We start from the raw sequence: 20,751 nt of genomic DNA, 5'->3' as shown, positions 1-20,751 counted from the left end.
TTGCTTGATAGATCAACATTACTTGATAGATTACTTGATGGATCAACCAGCTTCCTAAAACATAATTGTAGCTCAGCTTCTAAAAAAGGTGAAAGAGATTATTACATTCAACTGAACTAGATTTTAAAAATAAAGACTATCAAGAACATAGGAAGAGGTAATTAAATGATGGGTCCTCTTAAGGTTTCAATAGAAGCAAATACATCCAAGAAACCATTTACGAAAAACTCACCCTCATAATTGCCTTAGAGACCAAAGTCACAATTTTACAGCCAAGATCTTTGGAAATCAGACAGGTCAGTGTGACGGTTAATTCTGTGTCAAACTTGACTGGATTATGGGGTGCCCAGATATTTTGGTCAAACATTATTCTGGGGTATCTTCGTAAGGGTGTTTTGGGATGAGATTAACATTTCAATTGATAGAATAAAGCAGAGTGCCTTCTATAACGTAGGTGGGCTTTATCCAACCATTTAAAGGCCTGAATAGAATGAAAAGGTTGGCCCTCCCCAGAGTGAGAGAATTTTTCCTACTTTTTAACTGTGACACGGGCTTTTTCCTGCCTTTGGACTTGGACTAGAACTACACTGTCAGCTCTCCTAGGTCTCAAGCTTGCTTACTGACCTTGCAGATCTTGGGACTTGCCAGCCTCCATCATTGCTTAAGTCAATTCCTTATAATAAATCATATAAATACACACAGGCATGCCTCAGAGATATTGCAGGTTTGGTTCAAGACTACTGCAGTAAACTAAATATCACAATAAAGGGATCCACACAAATATTTTGGTTTCTCAGTACATATATGTTGTTTATACTACACTGTAGTCTTAAGTGTGCAATAGCATTATGTCTTTAAAAAGTACATACCTTCATTTAAATATATTTTCTTGCTAAAAACATGCCGACAGAGACATAAAGTAAGCACATGCTGCTGGAAAAAACGGTACCAACGGTACCCATTTGTAAATAACACATTATCTGCAAAGTGCAATAAAGTGAGACACAATAAAATAAGGCATGCCTGTATATCCTATTGGTACTGTTTCTCTGGAAAACCCTAATACAACCAGCTTTCAAATCAATTTAAGACCCTCCTCCTATAAGCATTACATTGAGGAAAATGTGGTTGCAACTTTGTCCTAAAAATTAGGACAAAGAGACCTTTGTTGCTATATAACAATATAAAAAAACCAGTATGCCTACCTCTGGACGTATTTGTTACAAATACCAGTATTAGATTGTAACTGCCAATCCTTTAAAACCAGTTTTAAGATGGATATAAAGCCCTAAAAATCTTGCAGGTTCCACACTGACACCTGAAAAACTTCCAATTTACAAAGGCCAATGTGATATTTTTGGAAAACAAAGGAAAATGACACATACCAATTTCTGTCATTTATTCATGTCATAAATAAAGCCACCTTTATTCCACAACTCTTTCCACCATTTTCCTACGGTCAGCTTTTTTAAAGGTTATAGCCTTCAAAAACTTGAAATAGAAAATTTTAAGGATGCAACCATTAGAAAATGTTCCCATACTAACATTTAACATTCCCCGTTTATCATTATGTTTACTATCATGTAATTTCCAACATAATCTTATGAGGAGGTCAAAGGCTCTACGAAGAACGCCGTTTTACAGTCTACCTAGGGAGGCAGTGACTGTGAAACACACCACACCAATGACAGGAATGCGGGTCACTGTGACACGGTAGATCCCTCTGCAAAGTCAAAACTGCAGTTCACTTTACGCTGACAGAGCTTCTTTCCAGGACCCCCACCCCCACTCGAGGACAGTAGAGTGTCGATTTCCCAAGGTGTCTAGCACTCCTTCTTGAATATGCAGCTCTCATCTGGTTCCTGGAAGGTCATCCTGGTTCGCGCAGGACTCGGGACGGGGCGCTTGGCTTCTGCGGCACCACGCTGGCTCCTCACCCGGTGACCTTCAGGCCTCTGAGCTTGGCCTGACCCTAGAAGGGCCACCGCCCTTCACAGCGGGCGGGCATGGTCCCTCCCATGGCCCCACCAACTGACGCGGTGGCCCCAAGGGTCCAAGCCCGCCCTTGCCCCACTCCCGCGGCGGTGCCCCCCACAGTTGGTCCCCGAGGGCCGCCCCGCTCCCGGTCGGATTTCAGCCCGCACCGCACCCCAGCCGCCAGGGAACCTTCCAGAACCCTGCCCCTCTGGCTTTCTTCCGAAAGCCCAGGGTCGCTGTCCAGGAAGACACTTGATTCATTTATTGAGCGCCGACTGTGTCCAGGGCCGAGGGAGGGGAGGGGTTTCCACGCGGGGAGACCCCTCGGTTCTCGCCTCGGTAAGAGCCCGCGTTCCAGCACCTCGAGTCGCCCGTGGGCCCCCACCCCTCGGGCTGGACCTGGTCCTCGAGGAAGACCCACGGCGGAGCAGGAAGGGACGAGGAAAGCCGCGCTCCTTGCCCGCCTCGTCCCCTCTATCCGCCTTCACCTCACCGGACCCCAGGGAAGCCGCTGGAGCTAAAATTAGCAACCCGCCCGGCGCGCGCTCACGTGCGCGCGGCCGGGCGGGGGCGGGGAGCAAGGGGCGCGGTCCGGGTGACTCACCGGCCCCGCCCCACTCGCCAAGAACGCGCTGACGTCAGCCGCTTCCCCGAAGGGTGACGTAAGCGCGCCACGGGGAGGCCGAGGCAGCTGATAGAATGTTCTGAGTTTCGATGCCTTAAAGGGACCAGGCATGCTATCGTGAAACTTCTGGGGAGATGACTCCACTCACACACCTGCAGGCTCAGAACCCATCTTGTACCCTTTTATACTTAAAGAGAGTTGACTGTTGAGATGATGATGAACACGGTAGAACAACCGAGCCTAGTTGGAGGCTCTTTGAAGTCCCAGAACCTCTTCCTGGAAGCCCTCCTTGGTTAACCAGATGGACATCTCAGTTGCCCTCTGAGCCTGAAGCAAGTGTCAGGAAGAGTTTTCTATGGCCCTTGACTCTCTAACCCTTCCCTTATGGCGTCTCTGCTGTCTGATGCCTCTGCTGTCAGAGAAAAGCTGTAGTTTAAATATTTATTTTTGAATCCATCAACTTGGGCCAACTAGGCCCATTTATCACTGTTTCAACTGTGTCTAAACTGTCATTAGTGGTGTGACCAGAAACCAGTTAATATCTTTGGGTGGTAAATTCGTGGACTGATCTCCAAACCCTCCTACTATGCTAATATTGCCAATGAAGGTTTCCAGAGGCCAGGATCCTTGGCCAACACATCATCGTAAACAACATGACAGCCTTACAGGGAACTCACAGTTTACTGAGGTTTGCTCTGTGCCAGGTGTTTTCATGAGCCTCTGTCCTCCTGTCATTTAATCCTCTTCTCTGAGGTAGGTACTGTCCTCCCCATTTTACTGATGAGGATAGAAATCGAGGCACGCGATTAAGCATGTTTCGCTGGGTCACACAGCTAATGAATGGCGAGATGGAAGTCAGTCCCAGGTCATCAGGCTCCAAAGTTCATGGTTTTGGTGATGAAGGTGGGCTGTGAAATGTGTGTCTTATTCTGTGCATGTGAGTCCCCTAGACCCAGCTTTTCCACTTGTAACACAATCTCAGTGCCTTTCAGCAGGTAACCCGCGCCAGACCAGATCTCCAGAGATGGAGGTGGCGGACCTCAGGGCCCAGACACAGGAAGGTGTATGAGGAGGCATCGCATCAAGTGCCCACCCTGTGCTTGCAGAGCCTGACCATGAGCACCGCCTTCAGTTTTGCATCTTAGGCACCCCACTTGGCTCTCCATTCCAGCCCTGCCAGGCCCACCCTTGACTCTGTGTTTCCTTTCTGGAAACTCGAGAGGCCATTCTACTTAAAGAGTCCTCACCTGGCCTACCAGCGACCAGATGTGCCCAAGTGCAGAAGAAACACTTTGTTATCTCCTCTATCATCGTCCCCTCTCAAGCATAAAACAACATAAAGTTTCCCATCGGAACAGCACGATTGTGCCAAAAACAAATTAGAAACAACAACTACTTCGCAAAATTTTGAGCAAAGTGATGGTGACTGTGTCCTGGAAATGAAGCAAAGTGAGTGAGCCACTGTCACTGTTACCGTCTGACAATCACTACTGGTCCTTGGCTAACTATTGCAGCCCCTTCCTCAGGCTACACATGCCGGGTGTACCAGAAGCACCTTCCACCTCCAGCTGACTCCTGGGAGATGTTTAGAGCTGACTCCTCTCCCCACCCGCCCCCAGTCTCCAGCCACCAGCAGGCTCTCTCCTTGGTGTCCCCAGCTCCTGCCCCTCATACTGATAGAAGCATTGCCCACTGCTCTTCCAGTTCTTACAGGTTTCCTAGTGCCTGTGACCAAACACCTTGTGTGTGCTCCTCAGGAGAGAAAAACTGCTGGCAGCCTCAGGTATTGTTGGGGGTGGGGCGATGGGGGTTCTGTGGGGACAGGAACTTCTTCCTCTGTATTCGGGGTGGACACACACACACATGGAAACTTAGAGTGGTATGCTACCTCCAGGCCAACCAGGCAAGCCCCTGTTTTATAACTAAGGTCTAGGTGAGGTGGCCTCCCTGGGTCTTACGGCCTGTTAGGGGTAGAGATTTCTAGTTACTTGACTTCCAGCCTGCTTCTTTTCCATGGATCACACACACACCACTGTTATAAGATGCAGGTAGGACAAAGGGTATGAATGTGCATGGCAAATGGGAACATGTCATATATACGATGGAAGGGAAGACAAATGATATGAAGTAAATATAGACATGAAATCATAGGGAAGAATTGGAGAACACGATTTCTGATGACCATTGGCTATTCCCACTTCCTCTTTCCTTCTGCCTCCCACCTTGTTTGAAGACAGGTGAGCTGTTCCTCCTCAGACTCAGGAATCATTTCCCAGTGGAATGACACAGTGAAGTGGATTGCCATTTTTAAACCTTCAGTAATAAAGATCTTGTTTGTCATTTCAATTTTAATTTTTTATCTTCCAGTCTTTACTCTCTGTCATTTCTTTATCCCAGAAGCCCCATTAAATGTCATTAAGAACCATAAATGTAACTGGCCACTAATGTGGAAGGATTGTGATCTCCGGCAAACAGCCCTGGCAAGCAAAAGAACAGGAATCCTGGGTCAGTGTCCAACTGTGCCTGTGACTCATTGTGTGACACAAAGCAAAGCTCCACTTTTGCGGAAGGAGAGCCATGGGGCAGCGAGACACACATGGTCTGCACCCTGACAGAGGTGGAAGGGTTTCCCTGCTTGCTGGAAGCTCGGGGGTCCCTGGTGGAATCCAGTTCCATAGTAACTCCTTAGCAATGGCCATGAGCTCTGCCTCCAATGGAGACACTACCATGGGTTGGGCTGGATTATGGCACTTGCCCTTCATGACATCATTCTCATAGGTTAGGAATGCACCCTGATTATTTCTAACTCCACTTTAATAACTTGTTCTGGATCTGCCCTCCAGGAATTTATTTGAAACTTTCATTCTATTTATATTTCAGCCTGTACAGCCTTTTCGGGCAACAAGTAGATTTACCATTTATGTAAAAACTCTTAAATTCTAAAACACAGGAAGTGCTGCATAATGGTTTGTTATAATAATAATCACAATAATTTGATATCTGTATTGTTACACATAACAAATATTATATTACAGTTTGATGATAATTATTCATGCAGATGGCCTCACAGGCTTCATACTTTCAACCACTCAGTAGCTTTCTGTTTATCCCCCCACCCATCTCTCCCCAACCCCAATCAAAAAGAATCTCTTGGCTGGGAGCAGTGGCTCATGCCTTTAATCCCAGCACTTTGGGAGGCTGAGGCAGGAGGACTGCTTGAGCTCAGGAGTTTGAGACCAGCTTGGGCAACATAGTGAGACCTCATCTCAATTTTTAAAGATTTTTTTTTTTTTTGATATGGAGTTTTGCTCTTATTACCCAGGCTGGAGTGCAATGGCACGATCTCGACTCACCACAGCCTCCGCCTCCCGGGTTCAAGCTATTCTCATGCCTCAGCCTCCTGAGTAACTGGGATTACAGGCGTGTGCCACCATGCCTGGCTAATGTTGTATTTTTAGTGGAGACGGGATTTCTCCATGTTGGTTAGGCTGGTCTCGAACTCTGGACCTCAGGTGATCCGCCCGCCTTGGCCTCCCAAAGTGCTGGGATTTCAGGTGTGAGCAACCACGCCCAGCCAGAAATTTTTTTAAGTGTCATAGTGAAGATAAGGGGCGAGGGAAGCATTTATTAATGGAATGAGGTGCTGTAATGGGTGCAACTCTGCGCAGAGACTTACCTAAACAGATTCAATGTCCTCTAAGGACTTGTTATCTAAGATGAACATGTGGTAGGTGCTTGTCTTAGTCAATTTGGGCTGCTATAACAAAATACCATAGACTGGGTGGTGTAAACAACAGATATTTATTTCTTACAGTTCTGGAGCCTGGGGAATTCAAGATCAAGGTGCTAGCAGATTAGTGTCTGGTGAGGACTGGCTCCCTGGGTTACAGATAGCTGCCTTCTTGCTGTGTCCTCACGTGGCCTTTCCTTGGTGTTGTGCCTGTGAAGAGAGAGAGCTCTCCTATCTTTTCCTCTTCTTCTAAGGGCACTAATTCCATCATGAGGGCACCATCCTCATGACCTAATCTAAACCTAATGATCTCTCAAAGGCTGCACCTCCAAATACCATTACACTTCGAGTTAGGGCTTCAACATACAATTTTGGAGGAGACACAAACATTCATTCCATTTATTCAGTGCTCAATAAATATTGGATGTATGAATGGATGGAATAAAAAAAGGTAAACCTGCATGGTAATTGGATAGAAAACACATGGACATACAGTCATGTGCCACATGACGTTTCAGTCAATAATGAACCGCAGATATAACAGTGGTCCCAAAAGATATAATGGGCCAGGAGTGGTGGCTCACACCTGTGATCCCAGCACTTTGGGAGGCCAAAGCAGGCAGCTCACTTGAGGTCAGGAGTTCAAGACCAGCCTGGCCAACATGGTGAAACCCTGTCTCTACTAAAAATATAAATATTAGCTGATCACAGTGGCAGGTGCCTGTAATCTCTGCTACTTTGGAGTCTGAGGCAGGAGAATAGCTTGAACCCGGGAGATGGAGGTTGCAGTGAGCTGAGATCGCACCATTGCCCTCCAGCCTAGGCGACAGAGCGAGACTCTGTATCAAAACAACAACAATTGGCCGGGCGCGGTGGCTCAAGCCTGTAATCCCAGCACTTTGGGAGGCCGAGACGGGCGGATCACGAGGTCAGGAGATCGAGACCATCCTGGCTAACACGGTGAAACCCCGTCTCTACTAAAAAAATACAAAAAACTAGCCGGGCGAGGTGGCGGGCGCCTGTAGTCCCAGCTACTTGGGAGGCTGAGGCAGGAGAATGGCGGGAACCCGGGAGGCGGAGCTTGCAGTGAGCTGAGATCCGGCCACAGCACTCCAGCCTGGGCGACAGAGCAAGACTCCGTCTCAAAAAACAAACAAACAAACAAACAAACAAACAAAAAAAAACAACAACAACAATAAAAATTTAAAAAAAAAAAAAAGCAAAAAGATATAATGGAGCTCAAATAATCCTGTCATCTAGTGATACAGTTGTCATAACATAGTAGTGAAACGTATTAATGTTATTTTTTTTTGACACAGAGTCTTGCCCTGTCGCCCAGGCTGGAGTGCAATGTCACAATCTCAGCTCACTGTAAACTCCACCTCCCAGATTCGTGATTCTCCTGTCTCAGTCTCCCAAGTAGCTGGGATTACAGACGCCTGCCAACATGCGAAGCTATTTTTTGTGTTTTTAGGAGAGATGGGATTTCATGTTGGCCAGGCCAGTCTCGAACTCCTTACCTTGTGATCCGCCCACCTCAGCCTCCCAAAGTGCTGGGATTACAGGTGTGAGCCACTGCACCCAGCCAACCTATTAACTTTTTTATGTTTAGATATGTTTAGATACATAAATACCTACCATTGTGTTACAGTTGCCTACGGTATTCAAAATAGTAACATGCCATACAGGTTTGTAGCTTGGAGCAATAGGTTATACCATATAGCCTAGGTGTGTGGTAGGCTACACTACCTAGGTTTGTGTAAGTACACTCTATGATGTTGGCACAACAATGAAATCACCTAACGATAAAATTCTGAGAACATATTCTTGTTGTTAAGTGATGAATGACTGTATATGACATTCTGGAAAAGGCAAAACTATGGAAACTAAAAAGATCAGTGGTTACCAGGGGTTGAGGAGTGGGGATGATGAACAGGTGGAGCACAGAGGGTTTTTGGGGCAGTGAAACTATTCTGTAGGATACAATAATGGTAGATACTTGTGTTTAAAAATCTGCCCTAACCCATAGAATGTACAACACCAAGAGTGAACCCCAGCGTAAACTATGGATTTCATGTATGAATAATTTGTTAATTAGGTTAATTGATTGTGACAAACGTACCAGCTGGTGGGGGATATTGATAAAGGAAGTGGCTATACAAGTGTGGGAAGAGGAAGTCTGTGGGAAATTGAGTACTTTCCACTTAATTTTGCTGTCAATCTAAAACTGTTCTACACAATAAAGTTGATGTTTAAGAAAGCCAAGTGAGGTGCTAACACTTTTCTGTAGAGTTCATTCCACTGTAGCGTTACACAGATTTGGGCTGGAATCTGAGCCAAGCCCTGTAACCTGGGGGAAGTTACTTACCCCTCTAATCTTAGTTTCTCTAACTTTACAGAGATTGTAATGCCTTCCTCAGAGAGTTTTGAGAGCTAAATGCAAAACTGTATGTAAAGAATCTATTCCAGCACCTGTATATATAGCATGGTAAATATATACAGGCCTCCTCATTCCTCCCTATGACTGTGATTCTTATCTATTCTGATGGCTACTATTTTCAAAGTCAGGCCAGGGCAAGAAAGCTGTCTTGGGTGAAAGTGTCTTCTACTAGAAAAGAATCTGTGCATGAGGGGCCTGTGTGTCCTCATTTGCTCATGTGTGTCCCCAGAGGTGCTGGCTACAGAAGGCCAGACATGCACTGGAGCCCCGGATCAGTGTCAAGCCCCTCACTCAGCTTTCTCCTGTGAAAAGGTCAGGATGATGGAAGGCTGTCATATTTAGATGATGGCTCGCAGGGAAGCCTTGGTGGGTTAGTCACCTATGATATGACATCATATTGCCACTCAATATAGTAACAGCTGTTGGTTGCTTTGGGGGGCAGAGGTGGGGTTAGCTTTAGTTGACCAACCATGCCTTGAGGATAAATTGGATGGGATCAGATGGGAAGATGTGACAAGAAGAGAAATCCTCCTCTATATAGGATGCTCTGCCATTTCCTAAGGATTTTCAGCACCTCGCCCCAAAATGTGAGTCTTGACTTTTTCTCTGGTTTTGGGGCTAAGTGGGAAAAATGTTACAGGAGAAAGGTGTTTGGTCAGGAAGCCTCCAGCTGGGGGAGTACCCATTGTGGCCCTGCTGGGTGGGTGACACCCGGAAGAGGGGTGGGAAACTGAGCAGTTCGGTGCATATGGCACTCAGTGAAGTGATCTGAGGGATGGGGATCAAAAAGTCCAGGAGTTAGAGTGCTGCAGAAGCTCTAGGTTGGATTAAGGTTTTTAGTGACCCCTCTTCAGGTTACATAACACCTGCGGGATGACCTGTGGCATCCCAGTGAGGCAGTGATGTGGTCTCGGTCTCATCCTGGATGAAACCGTGATTTGGGGATACCATTAGTCAGTGCTGTAGTCAATGTAAGGCATTGATTATTCATAATAGGAAGCAATTGGAGTTGGTTAACACCTTCCTTCTAGTGTGTTCTCCTTCTTGACTTTCCTACCTCTTCTGGGGCCCTTGTGTTTTGGGAATAGAATGCTTTGTATCAGCAGTGTAACATGGATAGGTTAACTGGATATAGGCTGGGTATGGGGAGAGCTGGTTCTTCCTGTGCTTAAACGGAATAAGTCCAGAGTGAGGGAGTAAAGATGTTAGAGAGGAAAAGCCCTGGAATGAGGGTCAAGAGATCTTGTTTGGCAGCTAGTTCCGCCAAGTAAAAGCTGTGTGACCTTGGGCAAGTCACTGTTTCTCTTTAGATTTTGGTTATTCCTCTCATCTGTAAAAACGTGTGCACTTGGGGTTCTTCCAGCCCCACTGGTCCTCTTCCATCCTTTAAATGTGGATCTGTGGTTCTGTTGTTGGCAGCCCAGAAAGGGCACAAGTTTGAGTGTCTGGCTCTGCCATTTGTTGTGCGACCGTGGACAAAGACACCCCTTCTCTGAAACTCAATTTTCCCATTTATAAAATATGGATTTTTGTGAGACATCAGTGAGGTAAGGAAGCTGAGAGCCTTTTCGGAGGCACGATGTGGATGTAAAGCAACACCCTGAGTTTGGACAGGGCAGGTGGAGTAAGGCAGGCTGAGGGGTGATGTTTGGGGTTACTGGCAGGTTGAACTGTGACCAGGGGCATAGATGGGGTGGAGGTCATGGTCAGCCAGGCCATAGAAACCTCTAGCCCTGTCCTACTCAGTTCCTGTTCCTTCCCCAGCAACCGAGGGAGGGAAAATAGTTGAGAGGTTATAAATGACGCTGTAAACAGCTCACAAAAGTGGCTGCAAACTGTCTGTGGGGGTCATGCCGCTGGAGCAAAGTGTGTGCTGGGAAGCCATCCAGGGTTTGGGGACCCCTGAAAATTGAGCAACCTCCTGGTTCCTATTGGTGCCCAAGAGGATGCACCTTCTGCACTGCCTGGCATCACTTCCTGGGAAAGTGAAAACTCCTCGTACGGCGACTAATGGATCACGACTGAACAGTGACCAGAGTGACTTGTCTTGAACCGTCTCTGAGGGAAAGTCACAGATTCCCTAGAGAAAGTTTCCAAATTCCTGTTTATTCTTCACATAAACAGATTAACCTAGGGATAGCGATTTTACTTAACTCTTCCTTTCATGTTGCAGGGAAAGTGAAATTGGCCACTTCTTTGAAGCTGTTCTTTGAGCCATAAATATAATTTCTCTTCCCACCCACAGAAAGGGGTTTTCTTTTTCTTTCTTTCCTTCTTTTTTCTTTCTTTCTTTCTTTCTTTTTTTTTTTTTTTTTTTTGAAGCCCCAGGCTCTGATACGTTCAGAGGTTGGCAGGAGGTGCAGCTGCCGTAGGAGCAGCATGTTGTCCCCCTGCTGACTCATCTGACATTAACATAATTATGTTTCAGGAGTCAAAGTGATTTTCAAACTATGAGTAATGCAGGGCGTTAGAGAGAGTGTTTACACGGCAGTGGGCATTTCAGCACACTCAAGTAACCAGCTGCTGCTAACAGCTGCAATGAGTGAAGGAATAAGAAAATGCTCTCAGGAAAAACAACCCTTCTGTCTCGTCTCTGTTTCTGTGCAAAGGATTCAGATGTCATGAAAGGCAGGTGAACTTAGAGTTCCCTAAGAACCAATTCAGATCTAGCATTGTTATCTGAATGCCTTGATGTCTGATCTTTTTATGGGGAAAAAAATGTCTTTATAGCTTATTTTCCATTTACCCAACTCTTGGGAAAGGTGGATTTAAAGACTTTAGCAAATTATTTATTTTTTATGATGTTACCAGTATTAATAATTATAATAATATTCTAAGGCTGTGCTGCTGCTTCTAAAACAGGAACAAGGACAAAACCCATTTCCCCCAGTTTTAAAGACAGGGGCAGAAGCCCATGGAGAGGGGGACTGCGGAATGTCTTCTTAAAGCTCCTTTGTCTCATTATTATGGGAAAAGTTCTGAGAGACATGGAGTGCAGTGTGCCAAGTATTTAGACCTCAGGAGCGAAAAGCTGGGCTCCAGTCCTGTTCCAGAACTGAATATTGGAATGGGAATGCCTCAATTTCCTCATCTCATAATGAGAATATTAATAACACTTTCTCTGCCTACATCAGAAAAAGAGCCTTGAACTTTTGTAGGGTAGGGACAGGGTCTGCCCACTACTGTAGCCCCAGTTTCTAACTTAGAGCTGTCACATAGAAGGTGCTCAGTAAGTATTTGCAGAATTAACGAATGAGATAAAAGCTATAAACGCCAGAGCTCTGCTCTTGTGGTTTGCTATTGCATCTAGCAAGGTGTCATTCTCATGGAGAGTGGTCAATAATTTTTTTAATGTGTTAAGAAAAAAATTGTGAACTAATTATACATTCACTTATACATAAGTTATTCATAAACAAATTGGTTATTATTTTGGGGCTACCAAGCTGAATTACACACAAAAGTATTTCTGTTTACTTAAGAATGTCTTTGATGACCAACACAATTTTATTAAGCCTTGTCCCTTGAGTATACATCCTTTGCATGCTCCACATTTGCGCCCTCATGGAAAAAGAAGGAGCCCCGGAGAAAGAGCACACCAAAAACATCGACCTACCCTGAACTAAGAGGCTCAGGTGTGCTTTTGTGGACTACTTGTATTGAGTGATCCCTTCATCCTGGACCCATTAATAATTATTGTTAGGCTTACTTCAAGCAGTAAATCTAAGCCAGTCCATTCACGGCAAATCAATCCAAAATGGCCGTTAAGGAGAGTCAGGATCTGTGGTCCCATCCCAAATATTTGAAGATGATGCCAGAAAGCAAATTTAGTGTGTCCTTCTGGTGACTGTCATTTGGTATTTCTGTCCTAGGCCAGTTCTCCAATGGGGTAAATGCAGGGTCAGGCATTTCTAATGTCTAAACCTCCACTGCTCTCTTTCTCTCAAAGTTGCATGTCCAATACAGTCGTAATTTCACCTCCCCAACTCCGTCGTTACTGTAGTTCATTAATGTTTGTTGGACCGGCATCCTAATTTGGGTGTGGACGACTATTCCTTAAGGCATCTCAAGTAAAAAGGCTCCTTACTTCTGATCCTGGTTTATTTATTTTAAAAATACTTGTAAATAATTTAATATTAATTTAATAGTGTTTTTAAGTTAGTAGCAGGTTGCTGAAGGATCCAAATGTTTAACATATATTCTAAAATAAATATTGGCTGTTTAGAGCCGTTACAGAATAAACTTATTTGAATTTTTCCCCTAGTACCCTTTTCTTTATTTCTTCTACTCTTTCTTCCTTCCCTCTTTTCCCATCTCTCCCTCCATATTCTTCCTCCCTGCCTTCTTTTCTTTTTATTATCTTGTGTTTCATTTGTTTGTTTGTTGCTTTTGCTAAATGTCTTTCTAAAAAGTATATCTGGAAGGAGATAAGAGAAACTAATTAAAGAGCCTAGGACGAGGTAGAGAGACTTTTCATCATATACACTTTCTGACTTTGAATTTTTAATCATGGCAATACTTTTTGCCCAATTAAAAAGTTAACCAGAACAGAGTTGTACATCCTTCTTGTTTTCATTTTTCCACTTTTCTAATGCGAGCCTACTTCCTTCTTACTAGGATGAAAGACAGGAATGGCTTCCAAAGGGAAACGGGGAAAAGAGAAGGGAGACGGTAGACAGAAGCTCAATGCCTGTGTGTCCACAGTGGAGATGCAGGGGAAAGAGCTAGTGTAACAGAACCAATACATTTTTTTTTTGGCTTTTTTTTCTTTTCATTTGAAAGGTAAACGTCTTCCCACTTCATTCTTTCCACCTCATAAGAATTCTTCTTCTTCTACAACATAATTTTTAATGATTGTACAAGAGTCCCAAGTTAATGTAATATTTTTGTACTGTAGTTTACCTTACTAATACTCTATGTTAAATATTTGGGTAATATCTGATTCATCAATATTGTAAATAGTACTGTAATAAACATTATTGTAGCTAAATCTACGTTCATGGCAATGCTTATTTACTTTAAATATATTTCCTCAAAAAGAATCAACATATTTCTCAAAAATAAATAAACTAAATAATATATGAATCATACAGTCTTTGATATATGTAGCTCTTGATGTAATTTTAATTTCTATAAACAAAAAGAAATTTTTTCCATGTTTGTTAACTAGTTTATTCTCTGTTTATGAATCTTCTGTTCAGAGCCTTTGCCTGTACATCTGTTGGAATCTTAATATCTGCAGTGATTTAAAATGTTTTATACATATATAAGATATATCAACAAAGACCTCCCTATTATTTTTTTCGAATAATAATAATTCCCTGGCTTGACATTCACATTTGAATGGAAGTTATATTTATATATTTTTGGCACAGAGAGATTTTAAGATTTAAAGTAATCGAATCTGTCAATTTTTTTTTCTGGAGAATGACTTTTTCTCATATAGAACTTTAAAAACTATTTCATATTTTCTTCTAATAGAAAACAGCCTTTTAAAGATAAAATTTCCATATTTTATGTAATTACAGGGAAATGCACAAATCTTAAATGGATCATTCAGTGAGTTTTGACAAATGACAGATGCATATGCTTTTCAAGATATAGAACTTAAAGGGTATGACTTTTTCAGGTGATGGTTGCACATATCTATGAGGATACGAAAAAACAATGAACTGTACCCTTTAAGTAAGTGTGTTATGTAAATCATATCTACAGACCTTTTTTAAAAATAAAAATTACCATCATCCTGGAAAGCTTCCTCGTGTTCTCTCCCAGCCTGTCCTCACTCCCATACTACCCATATAGGCAACCACAAATTTTAGTTTTTTCATCATTAGTTTGGTCTGTTTTTGACCTTTATGTGGAATGGAGTCACACAGCATGAACTCTTTTGCATAAGGTTTCTTTGACAGCGTAATGTTCTTGAAATTCATCTGTGTTGGTAAGCTTCAGGGATTTGTGTCTTTTTGTTACTAAAAGTAAGCTTTCATTATAGTATGTCTATATGACAGTTTGTTTATTCATTCCTCTATTGATAGACACCAGGCTGTCCCCAGTTTGGTCCCATTATGAATAATGAAACTGTGAACATTCTTGTAAAAGTCCTTTTATAGACATATGCTTTCATTTTCCTTAAATACCTATGGATGGAATTTCTGGCCATAGGATAGATGTATACTTCATTTTATAAGAAACCACCAGCCTTTTCTCCAAAGGAGTTATACCATTTTACACTCCCACCAACAATGCATGAGAATTCAGTTGCTCCAAAGTTTTGTCAACATTTGGTGTTGTCAGACATTTTTATTTTAGCCATTCTGTTAGGTGTGCAGTAGTAGCTTATTGTAATTTAAATTTGCATTCCCTTGGTAAAGTTATTGAACATTTTTTCATGTGCTTCTGGTTTTTCTTTATTTTATTTTAATGTGTATGTATTTTACATCTAACTATGTCTATCCATCAAAAGTTATTTTGATTATGATTTGAGGTAAATCTCTAGATTAATTTTTTTCTAAATAATCAGTTAACCCAGAACAATGTATTGAATAATACTTTTATTGTTATTATATATATATTTTTTGAGATGGGAATCTCACTCTGTTGCCCAGGTTGGAGTGCAATGGTGCAATCTCGACTTACTGCAACCTCTGCCTCCTAGGTTCAAGCAATTCTCCTGCTTCAGCCTCCTGAGTAGCTGGGATTACAGGCTCCCACCACCATGCCTGGCTAGTTTTTGTATTTTTTAGTAGAGATGAGGTTTCACCATTTTGGCCATTTTCATCTGGTCTTGAACTCCTGACCTCAGTTGATTCCCCCGCCTTGACCTCCCAAAGTGCTGGGATTACAGGTGTGAGCCACCGTACCTGGCCAATACTTTTATTCTCTGCTAATTTGTGATGCTTTATTTACCATAGAGTTCTCATATGTACTGTGGTCTCAGAATATCTATTCTGTCTTGATATGTACACTTTTACACTTGTTCTTTTGTCAGTTCCATACTCTTATTTATATTTGCTTTTAAAAATGATTTAAGAGCTGGCAAGGCCCCTGTCTCATCATTCCTTTTCATGTTCAACATTTTCTTTGCTGCTGGGCGTGGTGGTTCATGTCTGTAATCCCAGCACTTTGGGAGGCTGAGGCAGGCTGATCACCTGAGGTTGGGAGTTGGAGACCAGCCTGACCAAGATGGAGAAACCCCCATCTCTACTAAAAATATAAAATTAGCTGGGCGTAGTTGTGCATGCCTGTAATCCCAGCTACTCAGGAGGCTGAGGCAGAAGAATGGCTTGAACCCGGGAGGCGGAGGTTGCGGTGAGCCGAGATTGCACCATTGCACTACAGCCTGGGCAACAAGAGTGAAATTCGGTCTCAAAAAACAAGCAAACAAAAAAACCCCACATTTTATTTGCTGTTCATGCTTAATTATTCTTTTGGTTGAATGTTAGAATGATTTTGTGAAATTCTGAAAAGAACACTATTGAGATTTTTATTGAAATTATATTGACCATTCAAATTAATTTGCAAAGCACTGATGTCGTTGCCATAAAGCTCAGTATTCAAAGCTTCTACATTTTCCAACAGCATTGTATAATTTTTTTATATGGGTCCTTCACATTCTCATTATAGCTTTTCCAAGGCATTCCACAGAAGTTTCCAATGTCATCATTGTTGATTTTTGCTATTGTCATTTTATCTTTTCCAAAAGTTATATTTTCTAATTGGATAATAGTTCTATATAGAAAAGCAATGTAGCAAATTTCTATATACAAATTTTTATACAGAAAATTTGTATATACAAAAGGTACTGGCTTTTGTGTCTTTTTTATATTTAGCAGTTTTCTTGGGCTCTCATATTGATTCTAATAATTCTTAGTTGAATTGTTCTTTTGAATTTCTGGGAATGTAATTATATCATATACAAATAATTACAAATCTATTTTCTCCCTTCCAGTGTTTGTGCATCTTATTTTTATAAGTGCCCTATTTCATCAGTTAGAACTTTCAGGTCAAAATTTAGTAAAACTGGCAACAAACTATATCTTTGTTTTGATCCTGATTTTAATAATATTGCATTAATATTTCATCCTTAAAGATGACTTTATTTGAAATAAACACTTTTTGTTATGTTAATAAAAGTTCTTAAATTTGTAATTATTTTTTAATAGGAACCAGCTGTTGAATTCTAATGTATTTCCTGCATTAATTGAGAATCTTATTTGGATTTTCTTTTTTAGCCTGTGGATGTCATATGTTACACTGTTGGATTTTAAAGATATTAAAACATAAAATTTTTTATTTTAGATTAAACCCTCCTTGGGTTATTTTCATACTGTTACCTGAATTTGGATTTTCTTTTCTATGTTCACAATTTAGATAGGTTTATTATCTTCTTTTTTTGAGCTGTCTTTTTCAGGGTTTTACATCAGGGTTATCTCTGTTAAGTAAATTACATAAATTTTCCATATTTGTCAATGTTTGAAATTACTGAAACATAGTGATTACGTATTCCTTAGGAATTGAAAGATTTTTTTTTCCTATAAAGTTTTCTTTTTTTTTTTTTTCCTATAAAGTTTTCTAGGCCGAGACACATTTTTTTCCTGGAGGGAAATCTTTCCTTTTTTTCTTTTTTAAGTTCTTCAGCCATGATTGGCATATGTAGGTTTTATACTTCTAATTTTGATAATGTATATATTTTCAGACTATTCATTTCATCTAGGTTTTCAGATTTATAATTTATAATTTTGCAAAGTATTGTCTTGTATTTAAAATATCTCATCTGGTGCTGAACCTCCCCTTTTTATTTTCTAATTTTATTATCCATAGGGTTTTTTTTCTTCTTTAGTTTCTCTAATATTTGTCTACTTTATTACTTTTTTAAAAAAGTGCTCTCAAATTAATTCTGTAAGTTTTCCTGTGTCCTAATTCAGTTAGTTTTGGTTTTGCCTTTAGTCTTTTCTTTCTACTGATTTCTTAGGGATTTTGTTGTCATTGCTGTTTTTATAAACTCTTGAGTTGAAAGCTTTTATTTTTCCTTTCCTTGAAAATAAAAACAAATAAGATTGTAACTTTAACTTTTAGTACAACTTTGACAATATTTCACACCTGTTGATATATTGTGCTCTTATTTTAATTATCTTCTAACTGCTATGTTCTTATACTTTAATTTTTGTTTTGTTTAATTTTTGTTCTGTCCTTATGCTTTATTTTTTGTTTTAATTTCTATTATTAATAGCTAGTTATACTGCACTGTGATCAAATAATCAAGCTTATATAATTTTTGTTTCTTGAAATATTTCCCATTTTGGTATATTCATCACAAATACTTCCTCCTGTTCTATAATATCTTTTCATTTTGTTTATATTGTCTTTTTTAACACATAGTTTTTTTGTCTTAATGTGATCCAATATATCCCTCTTATTTTATTGTTTGTATGTTTGTATCTTATATAAAAAATTTCTGTACTTGATGATAATGAGTGTATCTTCCTATATGTTGTTTTTTCTCGAGGTTGCAAAGTTTTGCTTTTCACATCTGTGTCTTTAATCTTTATGGTTGATGTGAGTGAGAATCTAATTTCACTTACTCCCATATGGATAACCAGTTATCCCAGTTCCACAATTTCCTCCCATTGCTTTGTGAGGCTATTTCAGTCACGTACAGAGCTTCCTCGTGTACATAGGATATTTATGGGCTTTTGTTCGTTTCCATTAGTCTATTTCTATTCCCTATGCCAATACTACCACAATCTTTTCAGTAAGTCTAAATATCTAACAAGACAAGTCCTGCTACCCTCTCTTCTTTTTCTTCCAAATTTTATTGGCTTTTCCTGGCCCATTCACATGAAATTTAGAATTAGCTTCTTAAGAATTGTGCACATTTTGAGGATTTTTAATATGAAAATTTCATCAAATCTATAAACAAATATGGAGATGGCTAACATTTTTATGGAAATCTTGCGTGATACCACTACACCAGAGGTGCCACCAAGATGGCTAACATTTTTATATTACTGAGTACTCTAATCAATAAACATAGTAATTTTCTCCATTTATTTAGATCTTCTTGTATTTTATTCAATAATACTATCGTAGTTTTCTTCTTAGAGGTCTTTCATACCTTTTAACAAATTTATCTCTAGGTGCCATATAATTTCTGTTACTATTATAAATGGGATTTTTCCAATATATTTTCTAATTAGTTATTACTATTAAGAATGCTATTGATTTCTGCATGTTTTTTTTTGTATCTAGCAACCTTTGCTGGATAGTTTTTAGTTCTAAGAGTACGTAAATGTTCTTGAGTTCTTTATGTAGACAATCACATTTTCAGCAAACAAGAACAGTTTCTAATCTTTCTCTTTTTCCATTCTTTTATATTACATCAGTTAAGAACTTCAGTATAATGCTGAATAGAGGCTTGGAACTTACATCCTTCTGTAATTTCTGACTTTAATGAAAATGTCTCTAAAATAGTACCAGTTAATATGATATTTGCTTGTAGAGTTTTGATGTATAGCCTCTGTCAGGTAAGGAAAATTGCCTTCTATACCTAGTTTACTAAGATTTTTAAAACCATGAATGAATGCTATATTCTGTCCATACCTTTTCTGCATTTATTGAGACACTAAAAAGATAAAAAATAAAGGAAAAAGGCCTTCCTTTTTAATTTAATAAGTTTTTGAATCTTGAATTATTCTTTCATTCTAGAGATGAAATTCCACTTGGTCATGATATTTTCTTTAAGGTTTTGTATCTACATGAAAAATGAGATTAAGTTATAATTTTCCTTATTTGGATTGTCCCTGTCTGGCTTTAATATCTCAAAAAATAAGTTAGGAAATTCTCTTCCTTTTTCCTCCCATCCTCTGAAAGAATTTTTGTCTTTTAAAGCAGGGCTTATCTATTTTTTAAAAATCTGGTAAATATTTGGGCCTGGTGTCTTCGGAGATGGAAGAACTTTTGATTAATAATTTAATGTCTTTAGTAGCTAAGGCTTTGTTCTGGTTTTATCTGAATAAATTACCAAATTTTAATTTCTTTCTTGAAAATTATTTATTTCTTCTAAGTTTCCATATTTATTCAGATGGAGTTAATAGTATTCTTTTATGTATTTTAAAATCTCCACTGTATCTATTTCTATCCCTTTTTATTCCCACTTTCTGTTTGTGTTTTTCTCTTTTTTATTGATTGGTTGTGCTCAGGCTTTATCTTTTTCTGTAAGTTGTTTTAAAAAACTAACTTTGTGTTTTATTCACCTTCCCTAAATATAATTTCTTTCATTCTTCTCTTATATTATTTTCCTATTTCTAGTTTGGATTTCTCTGTTGTTCTTGCCTAGTTTTTTAAGTTGAACACTTACTTATTGTGCTGTTTTTAATTTGTTTTTTCATTTTGCTTTTACTAGTTTTTTTCTTAAGTAGAACTTTACTTGTCCTTTTGACTACAGCAAGGACCTCAGCACTTTTTAATTACATGTGGACCCTGTTCCCCATCTTATTTTTATTCCAGAGTTAAAAGTTTTTAAAGATAAAAGTTATTTTTAAAAAATATTGTTTTGTTGTTGTTGTTGTCGTTTTTTTTTTTTTTTTTTTTTTGAGACGGAGTCTCGCTCTGTCACCCAGGCTGGCGTGCAGTGGTGTGATCCCGGCTCACTGCAACCTCCGCCTCCCAGGTTCAAGCAATTCTCCTGCCTCAGCCTCCTGAGTAGATGGGACTACAGGCACGTGCCGTCACACCCGGCTGATGGATTTTGTATTTTTAGTAGAGACAGGGTTTCACCATGTTGGCCAGGATGGTCTTGATCTCTTGACCTCGTAATCTGCCCACCTCGGCCTCCCAAAGTACTGGGATTACAGGCATGAGCCCCCGAGCCCGGCCCAAAATAAAATATTCTTTAGTAGTTCTTTAAGTGACAGTCTGTGGTTGGTAAACTGTCTTCATCTTTGGATGCCTGAAATTCTTTATTTTTCAGGGTATAGAATT

The 20,751-nt window shown here is 40.3% G+C and overlaps 1 protein-coding gene across 1 annotated transcript in view; it reads left to right on the top strand.

The window, feature by feature from the left end:
* Positions 1-9,207: 9,207 nt before the first annotated feature.
* Positions 9,208-20,751, top strand: part of ATF3 (activating transcription factor 3) — a 53,873-nt gene continuing 42,329 nt past the window's right edge. Inside the window, exon 1 of the mRNA XM_025392225.1 lies at positions 9,208-9,359. The gene's annotated coding sequence lies outside the window, so the exon portion shown is untranslated. The remainder of the gene's footprint in view (positions 9,360-20,751) is intronic.

Source organism: Theropithecus gelada, chromosome 1 (genome assembly GCF_003255815.1).
Source record: "Theropithecus gelada isolate Dixy chromosome 1, Tgel_1.0, whole genome shotgun sequence".
NCBI classification, from domain to species: Eukaryota; Metazoa; Chordata; class Mammalia; order Primates; family Cercopithecidae; genus Theropithecus; species Theropithecus gelada.
This window is presented reverse-complemented; position numbering and strand designations above follow the sequence as displayed.